This window comes from Lactuca virosa, chromosome 2 (genome assembly GCF_052849685.1).
Source record: "Lactuca virosa cultivar CGN04683 chromosome 2, Lactuca_virosa_CGN04683_v6, whole genome shotgun sequence".
Classification (NCBI taxonomy): domain Eukaryota; kingdom Viridiplantae; phylum Streptophyta; class Magnoliopsida; order Asterales; family Asteraceae; genus Lactuca; species Lactuca virosa.
Window position 1 is genome coordinate 52,063,360 of NC_136427.1, and position 27,410 is coordinate 52,090,769.

General features: G+C 36.9%; 1 pseudogene; it reads left to right on the top strand.

Moving 5' to 3' along the window:
- The first annotated feature begins 4,053 nt into the window (after positions 1-4,053).
- On the top strand, positions 4,054-27,410 carry LOC145157432 (putative cyclic nucleotide-gated ion channel 20, chloroplastic; annotated as a pseudogene).

The window sequence follows — 27,410 nt, forward strand, 5'->3', positions numbered from 1 at the left end:
TAATATGCCTGCAATATTTATGGATTTAATGAACTGAGTATGCAGGCCGATGCTTGATCATTCTTTTATTGTGTTCATTGATGATATCTTCGTATATTCCAAGCCCAGAGAGCAACATGGGGAGCATTTACGGGGGCTTCTAGGGGTTTTGAGGTGAGAACGACTTTACACTAAGTTCTCTAAGTGTGTTTTGGTTACAAGAGGTCCAGTTCCTTGGACACCTCGTTAACCAGGATGGGATATTGGTCGATCTGGCCAAGATCGAGGTTGTGATGCAGTGGGAGGTTCCGAAATCTCCCTCGGATATAAGGAGTTTCTTGGGGTTGGCAGGGTACTACCGGAGAATCATTTAGGATTTCTCCAAGACTGTAGTACCCCTCACTTGTCTAAAGAGGAAGGGGGTGGATTTCCGATGGGGCCCTGAGCAGCAAAAAACATTTGAGACCCTTCGACAGAGATTGTGTGAGGCCCCAGTTTTGACCCTCCGAGAGAGAATTGAGGATTTTATGATTTTCTATGATGCTTCCATCACTGGTTTGGGGGAGGACCGGGAGGTCCTCATGCTGAGAGGACAAGTGATAGCTTATGCTTCACGGCAGATGAAGCCGCATGAGACGCGATATCCCACGCATGATTTGGAGTTAGGGGCAGTGTTTTTTTCCCTCAATATTTACATGCATTATCATTATGGGGTTCGTTGTACTATATACACGGACCACAAGAGTTTGAGGCATATTATGGATTCGCCGAACCTTAACATGAGGTAGCGCAGGTGGCTAGGATTATGACTGTGAGATCCTTTACCATCCAGGTAAAGTGAATGTGGTGGCGGATACCTTGAGCCGCAAGTCGGCTGGATCTTCTAAGGGGATGTCGTGTATGAGGATATCAGTGGATTCCTTGCTCTTGGGTTTGATGAGGGAGGCTCAGGCTGAGGGTGTTCGGGAAGAGAATTGGAAGAAAGAGAGGATCAGGGTGAGATGGCCAGATTTGTTACAGATAGTCGTGGGTTGTTGACCCGATGTGGTCGGGTCTGGATTCCGAAGTATGGAGGGGTCACGCAGACTGTATATGAGGAGGCTCATAAGTCTCATTTTTCTATCTATCCGGGGGTCACCAAGATGTATTGGAATCTAAGGTTGAGCTATTGGTGGCCATGTATGGAGAGGGAGATAGCTTGGTACGTGGAGAGGTGCATGAACTGCAGGATGGCTAAGGCTGAGCATCAGAAGCCGCATGGCAAGCTTCAACCTCTGGAGGTTCCCATGTTGAAATGGAAGCAGATTTCGATGCATTTCATCACCAAGTTTCCGAAGACGGTAAGGGGTTTTGATGCTATTTGGATCATCGTGGATCGATTGACCAAGAGCGCCCACTTCCTGGCGATTCAGTAGAGTTCTTCAACTGAGAAGTTGGCCGATGTATATGTTCGCGAGATCGTTGCTCGCTATGGGGTTTTGGTCTCCATTGTTTCAGACGGTGATGTTTAGTTCACCTCCCATTTTTGGCAGAAATTCCATGAGGAATTGGGCAAGAGTTTGCATTTCAGCACAACTTATCATTCGCAGAACGACGGCCATAGTGAGTGGACGATACAAACCCTTGAGGATATGTTTCGGGCCTATGTCATCGTTTTTGGTGGGAGTTGGGACTCCTACCTACCACTTGCAGAGTTCTCCTACAACAACAGTTACCACTCCAGCATTGGTGCTTCGCCTTTTGAGCCCTTGTATGGGCAGAGATGTCGTACCCCGATTTTATGGGGTGAGGTTGGTCACAGGGTTATGGGACGGACGGAAGTGGTCCTTCAGACCACGAAGATGATTGAACAATTTAGGTAGAGGTTGCAGACTACTCAGAGTCGACAGAAGAGCTATGCCGACCAACGCCGATCCGAGTTGGAATTCTAGGTCGACGATATCGTACTACTGAAGGTCTCACCTTGGAAAGGTGTGATATGCTTCAGGAAGAGGGGAAAGTTGGGTCCCCGATAGACTGGTCCATTTCGGGTTATTGCTAGGGTTGGCAAGGTTGCGTACATATTGGATCGTGCTGATGAGCTCAGTCAGATTCGTAGCACTTTCCATGTTTTGCAGGTGCGAAAATGCATATTGGATAAGGACGTAGTGGTGTCCTTAGACGATATTCAGGTTGATGAGTGCCTGAACTATGTTGAGAGGCCGGTGGCCATTCTGGAAAGAAAAATGAAGGTTTTGCGCAGCAAGGAGATACCTTTGGTAAAGGTACGGTGGCAGCACCAGAAGGGCTCCGAATGGACTTGGGAGCCGAAGGCGGAGATACGAGAGCATTATCCCGAGTTATTTACCGTGGCAGACTTCTAGGACGAAGTCTAGTTCAAGTGGGGGAGAATTATAACATCTCGATTTTTCAGGGATGGAATTATTCCCATTTATGCATATCCTTCTTTGGAATACGGCATGGTGAAGCCTCACAACGACGTGTTGAGAACTTTTAGGGATAGATTATCAATTGATATTTAAAATGTATTTTAAGTTAATCTTGGACGTTTTAGTGAACGTACCATCAATTTCTTTCGTTAGTAGATGACCACAATAAACATTTACTTTTGCAAAAAAGAGGAAACCACAAGAAATATGCACATTAAGATGAAGATCTAAAAGGGTTAACTTCTGCAAAAAAAAAAAAGAATAAAATTGAGGTACCTGAAGGAGAAAATGAAGAAGATCATGGTGATGTCCATAGCCTCTCAGAGTTCAACCAACAAAAACCCACAAAATTTGAAATCGTGGTGCGTATCTACGTCAATGGATAACATGCTAAGTAAGAGTAATAGAAAGACATTGAACATAACCACACACATTGTACCGTGTAACAGTGTTTGATATGAAAAAGAACTTCTCATGTTTATTTTATCAAACACATAGAGTGTACCATCAAATTAATTTTTCCTTCACCAAAATCATGTACAAATGGTTTCTAAATATCATTAGATCATCACAATCAAATACCACACAAACTCACATCCACACATTAATGATTATAAAAAGATCAAAAACAAAAAATGTAATATGTGAATGACAGCTTAAAGAGGGAACCTGGATGAACAACGAATTGAAGAAGAGCAATGGTAGACGGATAGAAACTTCGAGATCATGACAATTGTAGGCAAAATAACAATCATATTTTACAGGTAATTGTGAATATGAAATCGAATTTCTTCCACAAATATTGGGATTTTACCTATCAATCGAAAGATTATCGGCAACCTACTTAATGTGGCGGAGCTTGAACAAATTATTTGGGGGGGGGGGGGGGGGGCGAAACTAAAACTGTAGTTATTAAAAATAAACAACAGAGGCCTAAGCCTAATTTTTATATTTTAATGTCTAATATATATAAAATATAGTTGGTAAAACTAGTTGCTAGTAAAAAACAGGGGGGGGGGGGGGGGAGCCCCCCTAGCCCTTATAATCCTCCATTGATATAACGCCTTAAGATAGAAACTACTACTATCAATTTACTTAAACAAAAATTCAAATTTGAGAGACCTATAGCCGATTTAACAGGCCGTTAAAGATCAATGCAATCTCCGTGAAGTAATTTGAAGGGTATAACGATTCCTTATTTATTGTTATTAGACAAAACTTCTAAAATGGTCCCTGTGGTTTTCGAAAATATCAAGTTGAATCCCTAAGTTCGAAAAACCTCACCGATCGTCCCTGTGGTTTCAAAACTTTTAACAAGTTATCATTTTTGTTAACTCCGTTAGCTTTTGGCCGTTAAGTGAATGGCATTTCAGTCATTTCACTACTACAAGGACCATTTATGAAGTTTTGCCTCATTTAAAAAAAAGAAAAATATATATAACTATTTAATATAAAGGGGGCCCACCCACTTCTCTCTCTCTCTCTCTCTCTCTCTCTCTCGTTTTCTTTTCCGTCTCACGAACATCACAACGAAACCAAATATTCACCCACTACTATTTCCCTCTCGTTCGTATCTCACCGGCTGACCAAATTCAGGATTATATTGAATGATCAATGATAATCGGAAAGTATAAGGTGGGGCGAGATGAGTCGAAGTGATGTAGCGGCGGCGGTGGTTGGTAGTAAGTTGGAGACTCCATCAAGTTGATTACAGCTTCTGCAATTGGTGGAGCACTTTGATTTCGATTCAGTTCGTTGAGATTTATGGTGTTGTTAAATTGGGTTTTCTACTCCTCTCATGAGGGGTGGAAGACAACAATGGCGAAAACGAGAGAAAAATGTGAGTGTGGTATATATTTATTATGTATTCAAGTTTGATTATGCAGGAGGTAAACATCCTCCTGCATCTTCTTCGTTCTCAGGTTATCGCACCAGAGAAAAAAAAACCAATTTTCGTGGCTTTGAATGTGGAACTCGACTGGAGTTTATTATTTACGAAGGGTTTAGGAGGACTTATGGTGGTGGAGTAGCAGCAGCCGCACATGTGGTGATGGCGGTGATTTGGAACAACGACGGCGGTGGCAGGAGGCCACTCCGGTGGTCTTCTGATACCCTGTTCTTGCTTCTTTCGACTGTATTCAATTAAGGGAGTGTGGGGAAGGTCACTAAGCAGCTTAGGGTGGTTTTTCCAGTGAAAAAGTGAGGTGGCGGGTGATTTTTAATGCAGCGGCAGGAGGTGGCATTGGACAGTAGGAGGCTGCTTCGGTGGCCTTCTACTTCTTCTTTCTTGCTTAAAATTACCAGAGAAAACAAATGGGATGAGGGAGAGAGCTGTGGTGATCGAAAACAGCAGCAACAAAGGGTTGGGGATGTGCTCTCCGGTGGTAGCAGTGAAGGGTGGGGTGGTGGCAGTTTGGTGGCAGCAAGGTGGATGCCACTTCTTCCTTCCTTTTTCTGGGCAGAAACAGACGAGAGGGAGATGTGAGGTGGTGTTTGGGGTGACGTTTTTGATCAGAAGAAGGAGGTATAAGGGTGGTTTGGGGTGGTGGGTTATGGTGGTTTCTTGGTTGTTTAGAGAGAGAGAGAGAGAGAGAAGTGGGTGGGCCCCCTTTATATTAAATAATTATATATATTTTTCTTTTTTTTTAAATGAGGCAAAACTTCATAAATGGTCTCTGTAGTAGTGAAATGACCCGAATGCCCTTCACTTAACGACCAAAATCTAACGGAGTTAACGAAAAATACCATTTGTTAAAAGTTTTGAAACCACAGGGACGATCCGTGAGGTTTTTTGAACTTAGGGATTAAACTTGATATTTTCGAAAACCACAGGGACCATTTTTGAAGTCTTGTCTTGTTATTAAATATATTATAAGATAAATGATGATTTTGAAATTATACCTCCTCATTTTAGTAATTTTGTATTAACATAAATTAGAATTTGAGAGGGAAAAATATTACTAAAATGTACGAGAAAATGACTAAGATGTACGAGAAAATGACACGTGCCTAACACAGACAGGCTTATAAAGGTTACACATGCCACACACTTTTTATTAGAAGACAAAAAGAGAAGATTAGATCTATTTTCTTAGATTTTAGGTTTTCTATTTAATTCGACAAATTCCTTCATTTAGATCTCGAACGTCTATAGCAAATAATGATCCCTCGCAAAATTTCATTGAAAATAAGTTTATATATTGCGATGGTTTTATGCTGATAAGACGTTCTTGAGTCGTGGTAATTCGGACTTCTTTTTGTCACGCTGGCTTCTCTTAATCGCGTCGAAACTACCACCCCTTTTCATTTGACTATTCATATCGTTCAAATAAGCAATCTTATAGCTACTTCATTGTTCGTTTTTTTTAGATTAATTAGGCTTCTTAAAAAGGTATGTTTAAAATTCCTCTGGCTCATTCAGATTTTCTTTTCTTTTTTTTCTACCGAATATGATTCACTTTGATCATGAGTTAACTTCAATTTTTCTTGAAGAATGTACAAAAATCGTGATTGATTGCTTCTCAACATGTGGTTGAGCACAATTGAATTTGTTTCCGCAAACAATTACCATAAAATTAAATTTACTTTATTGCATATTCACTGTTTTTGCTGTTTAAGAGTGGTTTTAGTTATGATATTAACTTTTTAAGGCTATTTTTATGCCTGGAAGTGTTTGTTAAGGGTTTTTTAAAGTGGTTATTCGATTATTGCTACTTCAAGTGGTTATCTATTGTTATATGCTTATTTAATTAGGGTAAATAATCATAAGGTATGGTAGAGCAAAGTTACTTATACACCGCTATTTTATACATCATTAAAACTATTATTGTATTATATAATTAGCCCTAACTTGCTTCCCCAGAGCTCATTTTTAACTCAGCATTTGTTGTAGAAGTTTAAGAGGCAAAACCTGAAACTGAAGTTGTGTGATTACATGTTAATTTTGATTGGTTTGATAATTAGGTAATTAAACTGTTTCTGCTCATGATTATCTATTCATTTAAGGGTCAAACAACCAGATAATAAGTTTCCAATAATTAGTTTGCTACTAGCTGTAGAAAAACTTATCATCAAAAGGAGAAGTAAAATTACTATAAACCCTTATTTAATACGTTCTATCCATCAAAACTGATTATTACAACTTCAAACAGGAAAAGGATGTCCAAACACTATCTACTACAAGGATTCTAATTATTCATTACAAACTACGTATCCAAACATCTCCTTAATACCCTTTGAAGTTGAGTACTATAAAAAATAGCATATGGGGGACCTAGGTGACACATTCATGGATAAATTAATTTGAAAAAGGCAAAATGGGTGGAAAAAATCCCAACTCCAAATGTGTATAACTTTTGATCCTTCAGACCCACTTTAGACCCACTTTATATGGACGGAAAGCTTCTATGGGTTGGACCTAATAAATTTCCCACCTTTGGGACTTTTTGATTACTTATTGTTCTTTATTTATGTTCTATGATCAATAGGTGACTCTTTCTTTTCTTTTTCTCTCATCAAACGTATTTGTTTCTTTGTGTTCAATATGGAAATTACCCTACTGCATCATAATGATGTTATCATTTTTTGACCTTTTTTCATGTCTCTAATGCAGTTTTTGGCACTTGAGGGTTTATAGATAGCCGTTGAAGGAAAAGATGATGTACGATCTTTAAATGCTACAGATTGGCCATCCCATAGGCACGAGAATAATCTAAATCAAAGATTTTCACAAACAACCAGAAGTGTTTCAATATCCATTCCTGTGAGTTCCATTGAATTGAACTCCATTTCAACAAGTCATGTTGCCTTACTTAATAAAAGAAAATGTCCTGATGTACAGAGACAAGAGAGGGAAGCTGTGGAAGAGAAACAGACTAGAAATCATAACCATCAATTGGGAGTTAATGATGAAGAAAAAAATAAGCACTTATTGAAGTCAGGACAATTGGGGATGTGCAATGCTTCTTACTGTACATCATGCCCAATATCTTGCTATTATGAGAGACCACTGACCTCAAGAGTTTCACAGCGGTTTGATCACTATGTATTACTCTTTTCTTTGGAAAGTACTAAACATACTTGATTTCAATTTTCCCTTTTAGAACATATTGGTTCTTTAGATAATTTCAGTACCCATGTAACTAAACATACTTGTTCACAAGGCTGTTCAATTTTTATATCTAAATCATATGCTATAGTAGCTTGAATACTTACATGATTGCTGTTGTGGTGTTGTCTTAATTGCCTATATCATTAGTTTATATGGAATATTTAGACTCACTGGACGTAAGATTGTTGTATATTTAATTGCTGCAAAACTATTACTCCATGCACTCTTGTCACAATGAATTGCTTACTTTTGTTCATGCAGTTGTATTTTTTTGTTCTTTTGCAGAATGATGATGTTCAATGTCGAGGTGCAAAGGCGTGGAAACGGGAAAAGTTATCGTTACTAAAACATTTTATGTTTGGGGTCATCAATCTGTTAGATTACTTGGGTTGAAACTTGTGTAAATAACAAGCAAAAAAATAAACCCTTATGCAACAAGTAAAAAGAATATGTGAGAATGGAAGAATTGAAACAAATATATTACTTGAACAAAAGTAAACTAGAAAAGGTCCTGCATAAAAAAAATACCACACCATTCATCCTATTTATACTAGACAAATAAGTATCCTACTTGAATTCTAAAACTATGCAGGATATAAAATAAAAACTTAAATATGGCTACTTTCCTAATTGCCCATTATTTAAACTAAACAAAATAAACTCCTAAAATAATAAAACCGATTAATCCAACAATCACCCCTTAATCGGTTTGGTCATACGAGCCACTCGTTCAAAACAATGCCGGTTCCTCTTCGATTAGACCCGCTTCTTCCTTTTCCCATTTAGGACACTCGTTTTTATAGTGACCAAGCTCACCACATTTGTAACATCTAACGTGACTTTTATCCCGGACACGTTCATTACCATCTCGACTTCTCCCGGACCCCCGACCTCTTCCCCGGCCACGTCCAAAGTCATCCCGATTTGAACGTTCATTGCCACAATGCTTACAAACATGTGACTTTTCGTCACTAGCCAACAACAACCCACCTTGAGTGTCCTCCACTTTCTCGGTTCCTCTTATACGTTCCTCGTATGCCTTCAATCTACCAACCGCTTCATCGAATAACATTGAATCCAACTCGAAACATTGCTCTATTGAAGCCACGATTTGAAGAAACGACTTAGGCATCGAATCTAGTAACCTTTTTACCAAATCACCTTCTTCAAGCTTATATCCAAGACTCCTTGCTTTTGACGCTAAACCGGATAATTTTGTCACAAAATCATCAACCGTTTCATCCTCCTTCATGCGTAAACTTTCAAGCTCCCTTTTTAAGGTTGCAAGTCGAGCTGTTCTCACCCGATCCACTCCCAAATACCGTGTTTTTAGCCCATCCCACACTTGTTTTGGGTCGGTGTAACTCGCCATTTGCAACACCATGTCTTCGGGTATCGCTTGAAACAAAAAGGCAAGAGCTTGTTTTGACTTCTTTTGATCTGGTGCTTTATCTAACGTTTTCGGTTCGACCGTCTCCCATATGCCATGTGCATCCCTAATCGACTTGACTTTAACCGCCCACACCGGATAATTCGTTGGAGTCAAAACCGGAACTTGATATGTCAACGAACCTCCTTCTTTAACCAACGACATCCTTTTCTCCTTAACCCCGGCTTCTTTAATCAAGCTTGTTCTGAGAGCACTCTTCCACCGGACAACAAGACAAGGTCACGACCACCTTTACCGTCTTCCGTCACCCGCAAAACGAACCAAATCATAGCCACCCGCTTTGACGTCTTCTCGTTCGTTTACTCCGCGCCTCCAGTTAGTCTCTCACAAGCCCGATTAAAAGAAACCGGGGTTGCTTCTAATCAACCTCGAATCACACCCCTTCAACGAAACCGCGCTCTGATACCAAGTGTTGGATTACTTGGGTTGAAACTTGTGTAAATAACAAGCAAAAAAATAAACCCTTATGCAACAAGTAAAAAGAATACGTGAGAATGGAAGAATTGAAACAAATATATTACTTGAACAAAAGTAAACTAGAAAAGGTCATGCATAAAAAAAATACCACACCATTGATCCTATTTATACTAGACAAATAAGTATCCTACTTGAATTCTAAAACTATGCAGGATATAAAATAAAAACTTAAATATGGCTACTTTCCTAATTGCCCATTATTTAAACTAAACAAAATTAACTCCTAAAATAATAAAACCGATTAATCCAACAATCACCCCTTAATCGGTTTGGTCATACGAGCCACTCGTTCAAAACAATGCCGGTTCCTCTTCGATTAGACCCGCTTCTTCCTTTTCCCATTTAGGACACTCGTTTTTATAGTGACCAAGCTCACCACATTTGTAACATCTAACGTGACTTTTATCCCGGACACGTTCATTACCATCTCGACTTCTCCCGGACCCCCGACCTCTTCCCCGGCCACGTCCAAAGTCATCTCGATTTGAACGTTCATTGCCACAATGCTTACAAACATGTGACTTTTCGTCACTAGCCAACAACAACCCACCTTGAGTGTCCTCCACTTTCTCGGTTCCTCTTATACGCTCCTCGTATGCCTTCAATCTACCAACCGCTTCATCGAATAACATTGAATCCAACTCGAAACATTGCTCTATTGAAGCCACGATTTGAAGAAACGACTTAGGCATCGAATCTAGTAACCTTTTTACCAAATCACCTTCTTCAAGCTTATATCCAAGACTCCTTGCTTTTGACGCTAAACCGGATAATTTTGTGACAAAATCATCAACCGTTTCATCCTCCTTCATGCGTAAACTTTCAAGCTCCCTTTTTAAGGTTGCAAGTCGAGCTGTTCTCACCCGATCCACTCCCAAATACCGTGTTTTTAGCCCATCCCACACTTGTTTTGGGTCGGTGTAACTCCCCATTTGCAACACCATGTCTTCGAGTATCGCTTGAAACAAAAAGGCAAGAGCTTATTTTGACTTCTTTTGATCTGGTGCTTTATCTAACGTTTTAGGTTCGACCGTCTCCCATATGCCATGTGCATCCATAATCGACTTGACTTTAACCGCCCACACCGGATAATTCGTTGGAGTCAAAACCGGAACTTGATATGTCAACGAACCTCCTTCTTTAACCAACGACATCCTTTTCTCCTTAACCCCGACTTCTTTAATCAAGCTTGTTCTGAGAGCACTCTTCCACCGGACAACAAGACAAGGTCACGACCACCTTTACCGTCTTCCGTCACCCGCAAAACGAACCAAATAAAAGCCACCCGCTTTGACGTCTTCCCGTTCGCTTACTCCGCGCCTCCAGTTAGTCTCTCACAAGCCCGATTAAAAGAAACCGGGGTTGCTTCTAATCAACCTCGAATCACACCCCTTCAACGAAACCGCGCTCTGATACCAAGTGTTGGATTACTTGGGTTGAAACTTGTGTAAATAACAAGCAAAAAAATAAACCCTTATGCAACAAGTAAAAAGAATACGTGAGAATGGAAGAATTGAAACAAATATATTACTTGAACAAAAGTAAACTAGAAAAGGTCCTGCATAAAAAAAATACCACACCATTGATCCTATTTATACTAGACAAATAAGTATCCTACTTGAATTCTAAAACTATGCAGGATATAAAATAAAAACTTAAATATGGCTACTTTCCTAATTGCCCATTATTTAAACTAAACAAAATAAACTCCTAAAATAATAAAACCGATTAATCCAACACAATCCACATGCCAAAGTTGTTCGAGGGTGGGCCCAATTAGTTATCACTTCTTGCTCATCGCCACTGTCATAGACCCCTTATTCTGTTACTTGTTGTCAGTGAATAAGGTACAACCCTTAAGCACGCATTTAAACACTGATAAGTATATATGAAAACCGGTGCCATCTCATCTAAAATTTGACATTTTGTTCGTGTTATTTCCAAACTATGATGGTGAGTTAAATGTTCTTGTAACCGTGCTTGTGAATTGGCATAATATATACACTTCTTTTTAATTGTTTGATCTCTTACTAATCTAGTATATTATTATCTTCCTTTACATGCTTACTTTTTTTGGAAGCAAGGGTTTAAGTGCATAGGAATTGATTCAGGAACGACAACACCCATTGTGGTTTTCAGAAGCATCATGGACCTTATATTCCTCATGCACATGCTTGTTCAGGTAAACCTCTAGCTTTTACAGTTCTCTTTATTTTATATATATATATATATATATATATATATATATATATATATATATATATATACACACACAACACATACACACACACATACACACACACTTAGGTTACTTACTCGTTTATTACACGGATTGATTAAAAAAATTAAATAGAAAACAAAAATTAAAGATTTTTTTAAACGGTATTTTAATAGGACTCGACTAAAATGAGGAATAAGTAGGTATATTAAGTAATACAAATATTGTTCAACAAATCCATTTTTGGTCTCTACATTTTAGTGATTTCTTGCATTTGAGTGTTTTAGCCATAGAAACAACCACTTCATATCTTGAAAACTACTTCATCTTTCATCTAAAATAAATAGAAAAACTCATTAATAATCACCCCAATCTTATTTACAAATGTTTTAAATGTTACTGAAACTTTTTGGGATCCAATGTAAATGTTACTGAAACTTTTTGGGATCCAATGTGAAGATGTGGTTAAACTTGAAGTGATAATTATGAAAGATGATAAAAAATGGTTTTTATAAAGTAAAAGAAAACTAAGAAGACTTTTTGACTATTGTGTTCACCTTGACAATGGAAGTTTGTTATGAACCTAACACCATTTTTTTAACATTATATTCATTCAAATAAAAGCAGCTTTCCAGAAAAGTACCAAAAAAGTATATAGAAAAGTATATGGAGACTTGAATACCGATTGAAAAAACTAAATAAAATTACTTCTATATATTGATCGGTATCAGTGAAAACAAGGACAAAAGCTTGAATGAAATCCTAACCGGTATAGTTGTAAGTTAAATTGTTGGTATCTATGCAAAGTCGGGTTTAACGTCCGAAAAGTTACAAATAGATTTTTCATTTTAAAATAGATTAATCAATTAAAATCTTTTTACTTAAAATCAATAACCGACATTCATTTGTTTGAAACCATAGTGTTATTAGAGATGAATTTACAAAACATCGGAAACCAAAATCTTCAGTGCGTGTGAACAGTCCCGCCAAGTTCTTCTCACAAACAAACTGGAAAATATTTTATCCATAACTGTAAAAAGTTCCCTAATATACCACATATTCCACTATATATACAATGCATACAAGCGAAGTACTCGACTCTAGCGCCGAAAAACCACATATCCTACCCACATACATATATTATACATAACGGGTGCAACCCTCACTCACATAACAGGCTTTGCCCAAACATACATAACGGGTCCCGCCGAAGGAGTATAACGGGCCCAATCGAAACTCTCATAATGGGCCCCACCTAAACATACATAATGTGCCCTATCCAAGGAGTATAATGGGCCCAACCCAAACTCAATTTCCAGGTGCCAAATCCTAGTCTTCCGTATAATTGTTAGGGGCCAAATCCTGGTCTTCCAGAGAATACATAAAGTCATATGTAGTCAAACAGGGGCCAAATCCTAGTCTTCCGTATAATTGTTAGGGGCCAAATCCTGGTCTTCCAGAAAATACATAAAGTCATATGTAGTCAAACAAGAACCATGCAATAAGGCTTTTGGACCTAGAGTTCTCAGGCTATCCAACTTGACCACATACAACCCCTCAACAAACAATTAATACCATCATTAACTTAAGTACCTAACCACTCATGACATCTAAGGCTCAAGGGAGCAGACCGCGGTTTGGCCGCACTCAGTGCCACATAGGCAGGGGAACACCGCCCCCCCCCCCCATGAGGTATTGGGTACGGTTTAGCCGCACCTCTCCCAAAATATGTCGCATTCCTTTTTTTTCTCGCTCTCTCTCTCTCTTCCTTTATTTGTCTTTCTCTCTCTTCTCCTCTCTCTTACCTCTCTCTTTCTCTACCATAGTTCCCACATCTTAGGTGAGGTAAAGAATCACACTTTGTGTGGTATAAATGATGTGCCACCGATGTGGTTCCTATGCGTCAGAGGAGGGAGTGTGGTTCTTTTGGCACCACTCCCTCCAGCCTAACAATATCATATAATCCACATGCAAAACCCTACAAGTCTAGCATACCATGACACCAAGTCTCCTACTCTATACATACATAGCAAGGAGTTATCCTAGTCAACTATGATGCATGTACTCTAACAATACATGTATCCTGACATACAAAGAATATACAATGTCATACGTGGCATAGTGAGAAGACTCATCTGAATCGCAAAACCAGAGAAGAACAACACCCACACACATTGTACTGATCAATCCTGCAAAGCAACTAACACTAACGAAGAATAAACCTCAATCAATAACTCAAATTCTTCAAATTTGACCCAAGGTCAAACTGGTCAAAAGAAAAGTCAACGATCAACCAAGTCAATGACCACAACGACGTAGAGACCTCTTCGCCATGTCTTGGGATGTCAATAAGCAGGATATCACCACGTCGTGGGCCCTCCTTGGAAACGTCGTGGTTGTTGTCAGAAAGCCATTTTCTCATTAACAGCTTAATCCTTACAGATCAAAGCTCAAAACTTTAGATATGGTTCTTCTCATTAACTTAATGGATAAAGTTTCCAAGTTCATGTATTAAAACCTCACCATGAAGCAAGATCTTAAACCCTAATTCCGAATAAGTTATTTCAAGGCTAAATCTTGTCTATGGGATCAAGAGCACCCAATCAAGGACCTTTTTCTCACTTAATCAGAAGTCCATGGCCACAAGAGTGTCATAATAAGCTCTAGAGTTCCTTAAACTCCATGAGCATCCATGAATGAGACCACAACAAACCAAAAAGAGCATAAACACGGATCTCAAAAGAACAAGGTCAAGGTGCGAGCTTTATACCTTAAATGACTCTGAAACTTGAAGATAATGGACCTAGGCTTGTTCTTTGCTTCCTTGCACCAAGAGTTCATTCCTCCACAAGATTCACAAAATCAAAGAGATAAACTCAAAACCAAGCCATTAAGCTCACAAACATGGAAGGGAGGCTAGGGTCTCGAAATGGGAAGATAGGGATTGAAGGAGATGACCTAAACCAAGAGTTAAGTTCATTAAAAATGGGAAAAACCCTACAAATCATGGGCTTGGGCTGCAGCAGCCACATAAGTTCATCAGCAGATATTTTTCATTTAAATGTCATGCCACATAATGGTTATCAACACAACATGTCATGACATAAGGTCTTCTCCAAAACCTTATCTTTGACCTCTTTAAGTCTTCAACTGAACTGTTTTGGAAACGGGTGTTACACCAAGACTTAGAGTTTCTCCATTTAGTTGTAAGTGACATCATCACCCATCCTCAACAAATGGAGTCTATATCATACCTCATCCCCAAAAAATAAATAAACTAATGTTACAAAAAGAATTAGCAAAATGTAAAACAAAATGGCATACCGAAACTTTCTGGCATGTGATAGAATCTAAAGAATTAACAGGAAAGTAACACTTGAATTGAAAAGATAGAGCCCGATTCAAGAGGCGTTGAGTATCTGATTACAAAACTAAATATGTGAATGATAAAAACAAAATGAGTGAAAAACAAACTACAAGGCCTGCTGAACTAGATAGCTAAACACGGTTAGTTAAATAGTTGATCCGAAAAAGTAGCTCAAAACTTGCATGTTCATTACTGTTTTCCCGCCAGAGAATGGGTCAAATATATATTCTAAAAGTGAATTAAATTGGTTCTTTTCAGCTGATTCTTTGACTCTTTTGACTTGGTTCTTCCTTCGTGAGTAGACCTGTAGTGGGGATGTATCATTTCTTCCCTCCCAGTAAAACGCCTTGTCCTCAAGGCGAAAATCTGGAAACTAGGCGGGTAGAAGATCATAGTTTTCCCAATTAGCATCTTCGGAAGGGCGGTACCACCACAAAATTAAGAACTCTAAAACGGGATGACCACCTTTGATAACCTAACAATAGGCAAGTACCAAACTTGGTTGCAAATTGTGACATCCCTATTTTCACGGTTAGAAAAGACTTTTTTATTTATGCTTATTATAAAACAATGTATTCTTTATTTTGTGGAATTGGTCCCATAAAAGCATTTCCGAAAAAATGTTTTTTATTGATTTATTAAAATTTTGGGTGTTATAACTGATACAAGAAACATAAGCCTAAACGTAGTCATTACAGGCCTTACAATAACTTTTATATTATGACCTATATTTCCTCGAACCTCTCATCAGGGTCGAACATCATTATCTTTGTACTGCTTCCTGTGATATAAAGAAATTGAGTGGGTCAAGATGGGAAACCTTGTGGGTGCATAGGTTTTCAACCCACAATAATATATTTAATTTTTTAATTATCTATTTCATATAAAACATTAACCCAATTACCCATTCCCATTATTTTCTTTATTCATATATAAAGACCTGTCTTAAGGGACATCGTTTGTAATTATGGTGGTTGTCATTTATATTCTATTAGATGACTACATTGTTAGTACAATAGTACTAGTTCGTATATCATTAGTACAATAGTATCAGTTCCTACATTGTTAGTACAATAGTACTGGTTCAAGTCGTGGCATTCTGTCATCATTTTCGTCATTCATCGTACTATGACATCTTATCATCTTTACCTTTTAATACTCTTCATTACCCAATGTATTATATTCATATAAATTTATTTATATAACATTTCATCTAACATTCAATTATCTAAATACTTCATATCTATGTGTAAGATGAAAGTAACTAGACTGGCAGAAGTCCAGAAATTAGACTAGCAGAACTCCGACCCGAGCAGTTCTATTTTTTGAAATCTCTAACGAATCAGAATTCCACTAAAACTACTAAATACTAAAGAGATTTGAGACTCGAGGAAGAAGTTTCCAGAGAGAATTGTTTTGAATGGTGTGTGGGGTGAATGAGGGGCGAGCCTCTATTTATAATAGGTTTTTGACAATGTGCACCACACGCTCCAACTACGTTGTTTCTTCAGCTTTGTGACACGTGTCGCAATTCTGGTGGTCCACATCCTACCTTTTAGAAGCGCCCTGTGTGCGTCGCGCGATTTGCAAAACACAAATTTTGTAAGTTCCATAACTTCTTCATACGGGCTCTGTTTTTGACGTTATTTATATGTCTTTGATCAATGCGAACTATCTGATATCACTGCCAGTAGTGTTGATTTATCTTCTTTTCGTTTGAGTAATTCTTCTCCAATTTTTCTATCATTGGCATCAGTGTTGCAAAACTCGGGCTACTCGGCCGAGTACTCGGAATCGACCCTCCACCGAGGCGAGTAATGTGAACTCGGCAAAAAAACTCGGTTTAAGTCAAACTCGGTCAAACATCGGTCAAAATCGGTCAAAAATCGGTCAACATTTCTCTAACTCGGGCCTACTCAGTATTACTCGGTCTTACTCGGGCCTACTCGGTCAAACTCGGCCAACTCGGTCAAAATCGGTCAAACTTGGTCAAACTCAGTCAAAGGGTTAAAATTGTCATAAAAAGAGAAAATAAATCAAGAATTTCAAGATTAATATCTATAATACACTTAATAATTTATTATTTAACACACACATGTGATTATTACTACATATATATCTTAAATTTTCAGTAATTATTTATGAACTGAGACATTTGTGTGTATTTCAGTTTTTATGTATTCACATGTATCTACTTTTGTTATAAATTTCAATCAAATTATGATTTCAACTTATGATTTTGACATATATAATTTTCCTAAAAATATTTCTACATGAATTACCGAATCCGAGTACTCCCCGAGTACTCCCGAGTACTCCTACTCCCCAGTCGGCCGAGCAGGTACAGAGTAGCGAGTTCTACAACCTTGATTGGCATTCTCGTGTGGGACATGTGTCAGCATCACCTTTACAATTTCTAGTCTTTACAAATGTTTTGGGTCATTTGAATAGTTCTGATATCTATGATTGTAGTGGTTGGAAATTAGCCAAATTTTCTTCTTTGCCATTTACTAGAAGTGTCTCTTGCTCTTTTTGCACCTTGTGATCTTGTGTTCAACGGGAGGATCCATCTACTCTGTTCTGTTTGTAGATGATTATACTCGTTATTCTTGGGTTTATCTCATGAAGCACATCTGTGATTTCTTTAGAATTTACAAGAATTTTAGAGCTCTTATAAAGACACAACAGTCGGTTGTTACAAATGTTTGCGGTGTGACTTGGGGGTGAGTATACCTCTAATGATTTCACACAACTTCTTGCTTCTGATGATACCATAAACCAGTCGTCATGTATAGATACTCCTTAACAAAATTGTGTTACAGAGAGAAAACATAGACATCTTGTTGAAACTACTTGCTCATTGTTACTATCATCTAGGGTTCATAGTGGTTTTTGGGAGAAACTGTACTAACTATTGTCTACATGTTCAATCGAATCCCTACTTCATATAACTTTGGTATGCATCCATTCGAGAAGCTATAAGGTCACTTACCTGATTACTCATCATTACGAGTTTTTGGGTGCACTTGTTTTGTTCTCCACCCACATGTTGAGTGGAATAAGTTATCTCCACGATCAACCATATGTGTTTTTTTGGGATATGGTATTGGTCAAAAAGGATACCAGTGTTTTGATCCAATAAGTCAAAAAAGATTATGTTTCTCGACATGTCACTTTTTTGGAGCATGTTTCGTTCTACTGGAAAGGATATTAGTGTTTTGATCCAGTAAGTCAAAAAAGGATATCAGTGTTTTGATCTAGTAAGTCAAAAACATAGACATCTTGTACTCCTACATACAACACTCTTATTGTTCCAACACCTGTTGTGACTCCAAATCCTCTATCTCCAAGGAGGACTACTAGAACTCGTAAGTCACAAAGCTTTCAAAATTTTCATATTCTTCTTACTTGCCAGCATTTGCATCATTTATAGCTAATATACACCGTCTCATTGAGCCTAATTCCAAGAAATAGGAAGTCTCTTATCCTTTTTGGCAAAATGTTGTGGTTAAAGAACTTACATCTATTTATCCGACTCATACGTGAGACCTAGTTCCTCTCCCACCCGAAAAACGTATTATTGGTTGTCGTTAGGTATACAAGATCAAAACCAAGTTTGATGGGTATGTTGAACAATATAAGGCTAGACTTGTTGCAAAAGGGCATTCACAAGAGTATGGTATGGATTATGAGGAGACTTTTGCTCATGTTACAAAAATGACGACCGTTCGCACTCTAATACTTGTTTTTTTTTTCTATTTGATATGTGTGGATCTATGTAAATTTACATGTAAATTTGAGATAAATTCACTTGTGAATTTCACAAAACTCATTCGTGAATAATCAAAACGTTGAAATATTATCAATTGCAATTGAATCTACTTCGATTCATTTGTAAATGTGAATATTTATTCAAATTCATGTGTAATGTAAGTAAATTACTTTGTGAGTCTCTCTAAATTCATTTGCGAATGATCAAAAGTGTTGAAATAGAAAGTCAGATTAACATTTTCAATGTTAAAAATGGAATTATATAAAGTTCAAATTGTGAACATGAACAAGACCATGAAAAAAACTAAATTTTTTGAGATCATCCATGTATGTTGTTGATAGAGGACAAAAAGCAATAAGATATAATGCATAAAAAAACTGAGTTTTTTACTATGATCCACTAAATGCGCTCCTATGAACCAATATACAAGCTTCTCTTTAGCCTTCGATCGTTTGGATTTCGACGCTCACGATTTGTTTCTTACGATTGTTTCCTTGGTTCCTTGTTTAATATGGTTTTTTATTGAAGACATTTAAGACGATGAAAACTGAATTTTGATTCAAATACATTTCTCCAACTTTTCACAAGGAAAGAAACATGTTCTCGTTCCATTACACCAATGATGTTTTGTCTAATCTTCAAGAACCTAAGCAACCACTCTTTCGGAAAAAAAAGAACCTAAACAACCATTATATTTTCCATGATGAGGGTTTTCTATCATCTTAAAGAGATTCCCTGGTTGGAAAATTATAGATTATGAAAAGATACTAGATCAAAATAGAGTATAGAAAAAAACCCGGATAGATGATCAAACATATATAAGGTTCTATAAATCAAATTCTCAAGGAAAACAGTGAAACATAAATAAAAAGGGTAGCATGTATACAATGTTAGTAGAGCAGGGGTGCAACAATGGTGAGTAATGTGGCTGTAACCAGCGGTGAGGAAGAGCATCGACTCAGAAAGTGGAGCCTTTATAAAACTCCTTTATATGTGAAAAAAGATTTAAAATTATAAATGACTTAATTGTACCCCATGGAGTCCATCCCTTATCCATGTCAACTTCATTTTTTCTCAACGATAGACATTAGATAAGATACCAAACTATGTTAGAATCCCTAAAATTGTGTGAGCGTCGAGAGTGAGTTTACATGTTCCATTTAAACTACCATTCTACAATTCTAGAGTTTTGTTGAGTTCTTGGAGTGGTTCGTATTGCAGAATAAAGGCTTCGGGTGAAGTTGTTAGTGCAAAGATTAAGGCGTGACGCTTGGCAAAGTTGCTAAATGTTTCTTCTAGGCAAAAGTTGTAAGAGTGAAACTGAAGACTATGGACAAGGTCAAAAGAAACCATGAATTAGCTAATGTTGACGATATATATACTTGTAACCGTAATGCTGAAAGTTTGTATTATTGACCATCAATACAATCTCTCTCTAGTTTGCCTATAGATATAGCTTGATTACTCTGATCAAGTGAACAAAGTTAAATCTGTGTGCTATTATTGTCCTTCTAGAAGTGAAACTAAGCACCAAAGCGCAATTTTGGTCATCGGTGCACACCTTGCTTTGACCTTTAGTGATCAAAAGAAGGTTTGAACTCTAAACTTCGAAGCCCATGTTATGTTGGCGATGTCATAGAGCCATGAGCAAAAGAACAGAGCCATGAGCAACGATACAGGAGAAATTAGGTCAAATGTTTAATGTAAATAGATGTGCTTGTATGATTGTAACCCTAATGTTGAAAGTGTGTATTATTATTTATCAATACAATCACTCTCTAATTTGCCTGTGGACGTAGCTTGATTACTCTGATAAAGTGAACCAAGTTAAATCCTTATGCTCTTATTGTCGATTTAGCACCTTCTTAATTATCATGTTTGGGTTTGTCGAAGTCCTTAATCATAACAAGTTTGTGAATAATGTTATAGGATATCAAGTGTTGGTGACCATTTCCTTGCATATCCAATAATCTACGATGAATTTATATTGTGATAGATGATCTTTTTCTATGATGTATAGACCATTTCCTTGCATATCCAATAATCTTAGTTCGTTATTATAGTATTATAATGGTTCTCTGGTATCGAATAATTGTTAATGTCTTTTACAGTTCAGGTTAGCATTCTTTTCACCTGAATCAAGAGTTCTAGGTGCTCCAGAATTGGTTGATCATCCTAGAAAAACTGTGTTACATTATCTTTCTGGGTATTTTTTCCTTAACCTATTTATTGTACTACCAATTCCTCAGGTAAGATTCTCTTTCAAGCATATATATCGTCACTTACCATCATCATTTGTGCATTCCTCAAGAAGTTAATTAATTGTCCATGTAGATAATCGTATTATTTATCCTACCAAATACCATTGCATCATTGGGAGCAAATTATGCAAAGGATCTTTTGCGAGCAGCTGTTCTTGTTCAGTACATTCCCAGGTTATTACGAATTTCCAAGCTTATTGATGGCATGGGTGCAAGTGGTTACATTCCTCGGTCGGGATACTCGCTGGTTATATCCAATCTTCAGATTTTTGTCTCGGCTGGTCATTTTGTAGGGTCATGTTGGTATCTGTTAGGTTTACAGGTGAGTGGGAGCAGGAGTTTTTCATGTTTTATTCATGATTTCATTGCAAAATAAATCTAAAGAAAAAAAAAACTCCTATATCTTAATCACACTATCATTTTTATGACACTGATTTTTATTTTTAATTTTTTTTATTTAGTCACTCTATCATTTACATTTTTATTTTTAATTTTTTTTTTATTTAGTCACTCCATCATTTACTGTAAGACAAAAAAAGGTTAATCATTGATTGCTAAAGTCGAATTATGAAATCAAGACTTAAATACTATTGAAAAAATATATTTGTTGTTTTGATTTCATCCATGTTATTATTCCGCTAGTTCATAAAAGTTTGAAGGCTATTCTAACTGTTTTTCCTTTAATTCTTTCAAGAGGGTGAATCAATGCCTTCACGCTGCTTGCCATAATTCTACAATCATGCATTGTATGAAGTTTATAGATTGTGGGAAAGGGAAGGAGTCTTGGGCCTTTGATGGTAATCAAATATGGAACGAATGGAAACAAAAAAAAAATTCAAGTGCATGTTTTAGCGAAGATGGTTTCCCATATGGAATTTATGTGAAGGCTGTCAATCTTACTGTAGACAATAGTATAATCACAAGATGTGCGTACTCTATGTTTTGGGGGTTACAGGTATTTTATCTTGAATTGACTCTCTCTTCCTTTTTTTCTTTTATCTGATCCTTTTTCTTCGTCTCAACACTTTCTTACATTTTTCTAATTAAAGATGGGATTTAAGCTATTTCACATGCGCATTCCTTGTTATTTGATGTATAGCTTGTCAATAATCCATGTTATGTTTTTAACGGTTTTCTTTTTGGGGTTTTTGGCACTCTATATATTCTCTTTTTGTGACAAAGTATTGTTTTCATCCTCTTTAACATGGTATGAGGGCTTACGAATTCAAAATATTAAAAAAACAATCCTTGATTCCATTGGTAAAGCAACAACTTACTATTGGTAATATGTGATTTTGAATTAGAATTAGGCAAGTTACCTATTATTATAAGATATGCATCTAATAAGATTTCGTAGTTATTAGAGTAAGTATTAGATGAGTAGTCTATTAGTTTTCTTCTCTATAAATAACCTTATAGTTTAGTATCAACTCATTAGATAATGTTAAGTATGGAGAGGAAGATATGGTTTTAATTGTGTTACATTTTCTGCCAAGCTCCTATTCCAATTTCAAAGATATCATCTTATATAGGTGGGATACCCTCATTCTATATGTTATTTTTGTGGCCCTGGATTCAAAGAGCAGGCAAAGTAAATGTTGGCTACTAGTGGCTTCAGTAGTTTACAGGCCGATTGCTTGTGTGTTCATAGCGATCAATGAGAACGACTCAAATAATGGATCTCGAGCTAAAAAGGCCAATCAAAATCAAGAGGCAAGTTCAAATCATGCAAATATTGCAAAAAGAAAGAGCATGACATAATGTGTACATGTTGTAGAACAAGGAAAAAGGAATATCTCAAACAAATTGAAAGATAACAAAGCAGATGATTCTACGAAGTGTGTATTCGATAGTAGTTCAGAATATGAGAGATTCATGTTGTAGGATATTCTTAGATGAATGACGTGTGGGTTCTTGATTCCACTTGCACCTATCATATGCATAGTTATCGACTTAGTTCATGACTCGAAAGAGTAAAATGTTTACTCTGTGACTCGATTCATACGAGCAATGATTATATATATACATGGAGTATCACACACATGAAAGACATAATATTGGTTCAATATTAATGCACGTTCACCAAAATGTTACAACTTTGCTAGTTATGAGTTTGACTCACTGTTTGCCACCATATACATGTGGCTTGTGCAAAAATTATACAAAAGAATATATCGTATCCACAAAATAACACAACTTGCGAGCTATTAATAAAGCAAATGGAAAAACCCTTACTATCTTCATCTCCATCTTCATCATCCTCAACTTCAACTCATCTTTTGTATCACTCACAATAATTGTTGTTCTTGTCATTTATAACCGACACCTTTTTTACGTTCCTTGGTGCTAAAACAGTTAATAGTATCTTTATGTTTGACTACTGTATAAACTAAGGTAATACAATATATATTCTTTGTATATCAAAATATATACCTCTCTTTCGTTTTTTGTTACTAGTCCCCTCATCCACTTTAAAGCATTAGTGAACATCCATCCATGAGATATCTTTCGGGAGACATGCATCCTTGTAAGTTTCTCCTGGTTCTTGTCTCTTTTGATGCCTTGTATTAGGGTTAATGTGTATTTCACAAATACTAAAACATTTAACCTTTGTTTCTCCAAAAAGAGGAGTACATAATGAAATGTGCTCCAATTCCTCTCACATCCTGTGACACTACATGTGAGATTGAACATACAAATGGCTAGATGCTGAAGTTTTGGACACTCATCTCCATAGTTTCTCCACGACCTTGTTGGTTGGATCTTCTTTCTTATTGAAATGGTTGCGGCTAATTAAACCAAACATTCTAATTCTATCAATGAACTTATCAAGTTGTTCTTGAATTTTTATGTTTTTTGGTCTGTCATACATCTTCTCAATAACGTAGTACAATCCAAGTTTGACTTCATAATCAGCCCGAAAGTTCTCGTTGAAGTGAAGGCTATTTTTAAAAATTAAGGTAAGATATTAGTTTACTATATATAAAGTAAATTAATAAGTAATTTCAATCTCATGAACAAAAGTCAGCCTTGGATGAAGATGGTATCCCACATGAAGGGACCTATGGAGTTGCATTTGCCACCTACGATCAATCTTTTTCACAAATGGGTCGATATCTTGTCTCAACCCTAATAAAATTTTCCACATGGTCTTTTTCCCCGTTCTTAGGATATGAGGGCGTATTAGACTATATATTACACAAATTTAATTATCTTAGTCTAGAGGGAAATAGATATAATATTCATCTCAGTATTACATACATATATACCTCTTGTAATCCATTATTTACAATCAAATGCGAATGCATGACCTTACATAGAATATTAGTTACCATGGTTTTACTATATTCTGAAAGAATAAGCTTACTTATTTTTCATCCAAAAGTTCAAGACAATACTTTGGGACTTAAGGTTTTTTATCCACCTCCCATTAATCTATATTTCTTACTCATGTCAAAGGTAATAAGAGAGTTCCTTCTAATCCTTTTCATTTGCTGATGATTGTGACACAGCAAATCAGTACATTGGCTGGCAATCAAACTCCAAGTTATTTTTTCTGGGAAATCCTTTTTACCATGTTTATTATTGGCGTTGGACTTCTACTATTTTCCTTTCTGATCGGAAGCATGCAGAACTTTCTTCAAGGTCTCGATCGCAGGTACACCAATTAGTAGGAAATTTATGCTGCTTATAACCCTCACTGATTTATGATATTAGTAGCTCTTCAATATGAATGATCCATGGACATTTAATATTATCGTAGAGAAATGGAAACATTAGTTAGGCGACGTGATGTTGAAGAGTGGATGAGACACAAGAATTTACCAGAAAACCTACGAAGGTATAAATCACATATCTCATTATTTTCATCATTCACAGTAATTAATCATTAATGTGCAATTTCCTTTCTCAGTAAAAGTTCAAATTTAGCATGAAGCTTTAGGCTGTACTTATTACTCCGGACTGGACTCCAGAAGCTTTCTAGGGCTATTCTAAACTTGTTCCACGTTTTGGGTGTTTTAGTTATGTCCTTTCCTGCCATATGATTCTTTCTTTTCCATTGTGATTTGCATCAGGTAGTTTTGATGTCTACTTGGTCAAAACTTGACTATTTAAGGTGTTGATATGCAGAAAAGTTCGAGAGTCGGAGTATTTTAATGGGGCTGCTACCCAAGGGATTGATGGAGAAATGCTAATGCAGAATTTACCTGTAGACTTGCAAAGAGATGTTCGCCATCACCTCTTTAAGTTTTTCAAGAAAGTAAGATCAAACCATTTATATGTTCCTGTTAGGTGAAGGTTACATGAGCACATACCATTAAAGCTGCATCTCAACCTTTTAATCTGTAGGTCCGGATTTTTGCGTATATGGATGAACCACTTTTAGATGCAATATATGAAAGGTTAAGGAAAAAGACATACATTAAAGGAGGCAAAGTTTTATATATAGGTGGGGTTGTGACGAAAATGGTTTTTATTGCAAGAGGGAAGCTGGAGAGCATAGTAGAAAATGGGAATAAAGTTCCATTGTCAGAAGGCGATGTATGCGGTGAAGAACTTCTCATATCGTACTTCGAACATTTCTTTGGTAATGGTATAAACTAGTCTGGATGGGGAGATAACGATAAACAGGATTGCACTTTTACTTAATTTCTAATTGGTCATTGGAATATAATAAACTTAGTTAGTAAAACCATTGTATCACCCAAAATTGACTTTTTAGGTAACTTCAACCAAAAACTGTAAAATGCGGACATGGGTGAATGGATTTTTTAACAGTTGTCAGAAATTGGACCATGTTTTGGAAACATTTTTTAAAGTCTGGTTACCAAATTAGAAATTTAGTGAAAATGTATTGCTAACTATTGTGATTTCCCATGTTGGGTTAAATACCAATTTGTCCATTCACTACACATGCATATAAAGTGTTACAACCCTTGCACTAAATATTTTCTCTAAATATTTCTTGCCCTGCTTTCTTTTAAAGATTTTGATGTGTTTTTTTCCACTGTAAATTGTTACCAAGGAAAAAGATTGATTAGCAACAGAACGGTGAAATGCTTATCGAATGTGGAGGCATATGTTATTTTGCCTGCAGAACTTGATGAAGTAACCAACCTTTTTTGTGAATACTTCAGGAATCCTCGTGTTCAGCATGCCATAAGGTAATACATCTTCTACACAATATTTGATGCACTGTTTGTTAGTTGATATAAGTGAAATTCCAGACGAGATCGGAAACTGCAAAAGCCTCTTGTTTTCTCTTTGAACCCCGTCAAACCCACACACCCTTCTCCATTTGTCATCCATCTAACCTGCAACTCGAATGGGGGAAAGAGGAAGACTGCAATCGATTTTGTGAGAAGAAGAAGAAGGAACTGACGACCTCACAGAGAAACCCCAAACGAGATCGGAAACTGCAAAAACCTCGGTTAGCTCCCGTCGGATCTTGGCGACTGTTTATAGCTCCCGACAGAACAACTTCGTCGAATCAATCTCTATAGAAATCGGAAGAAAGCAACATCCGTCGGAGATGTAGCCGAAGCTTGTGTACGCCAGAGGTGTTCTTGGAAACAACGCCGGAAAATCGAGTTTGACCGGAGAAGATGACCGAAAAACTCCTTTTTGGTCGGAAACAATGCCGAAAACCGGAAAAACCCACTATATCGGACTGGTATAATGTACACGTTTAAACAAGTTCAATGGTTAATGAAGCACGAAAAATAATTTAGTGACCAAATGTCACCAACAGCTAAAGTACGTTACCCTCTCAAGTCATTATCCTTTTTACTTTTGAGTATGAGATGAGATATTTTAATGTTGAAATTTGTAGAAGGAAATTGAATGAAGTCGCGTACTTAAACTACTGTTTGATTAATACTGTCAATGTTCCAATAAACCTGAAATAATTAATTGCTACTTGTCAAATTATTGTTATACCTTTTATTATAAGCATGTGATCATCACTCAGTTGTTTCAGTTTATGCTTAAAAAATGAAAATGTATCTGAATGTTTTGGATCAAAACCGAATATTCTAGGACACGCATGCTGGGACAGGTTCTAGTAGTTTCACTTCCAAATGGGAAACACCAGCATTGTTGACATTTACTTTATAATAATTGTCCAATTGTTTAGTAGACATAAGCTATATGCCAGATTATGGTTTCTGTTCCTGTTACCAATTAAAATAAATTCAGTTTTTATAATTACATGATCTACATGTTTTGCTACCTTCAGGAACCAATCCCCATACTGGCGAAGCAGGGCAGCATACACTATCCAGGTGGCATGGAGATGGTATAAGAAGCGCCAACGTTGTGCAAAAACCTAACGTGGTCGTACCACG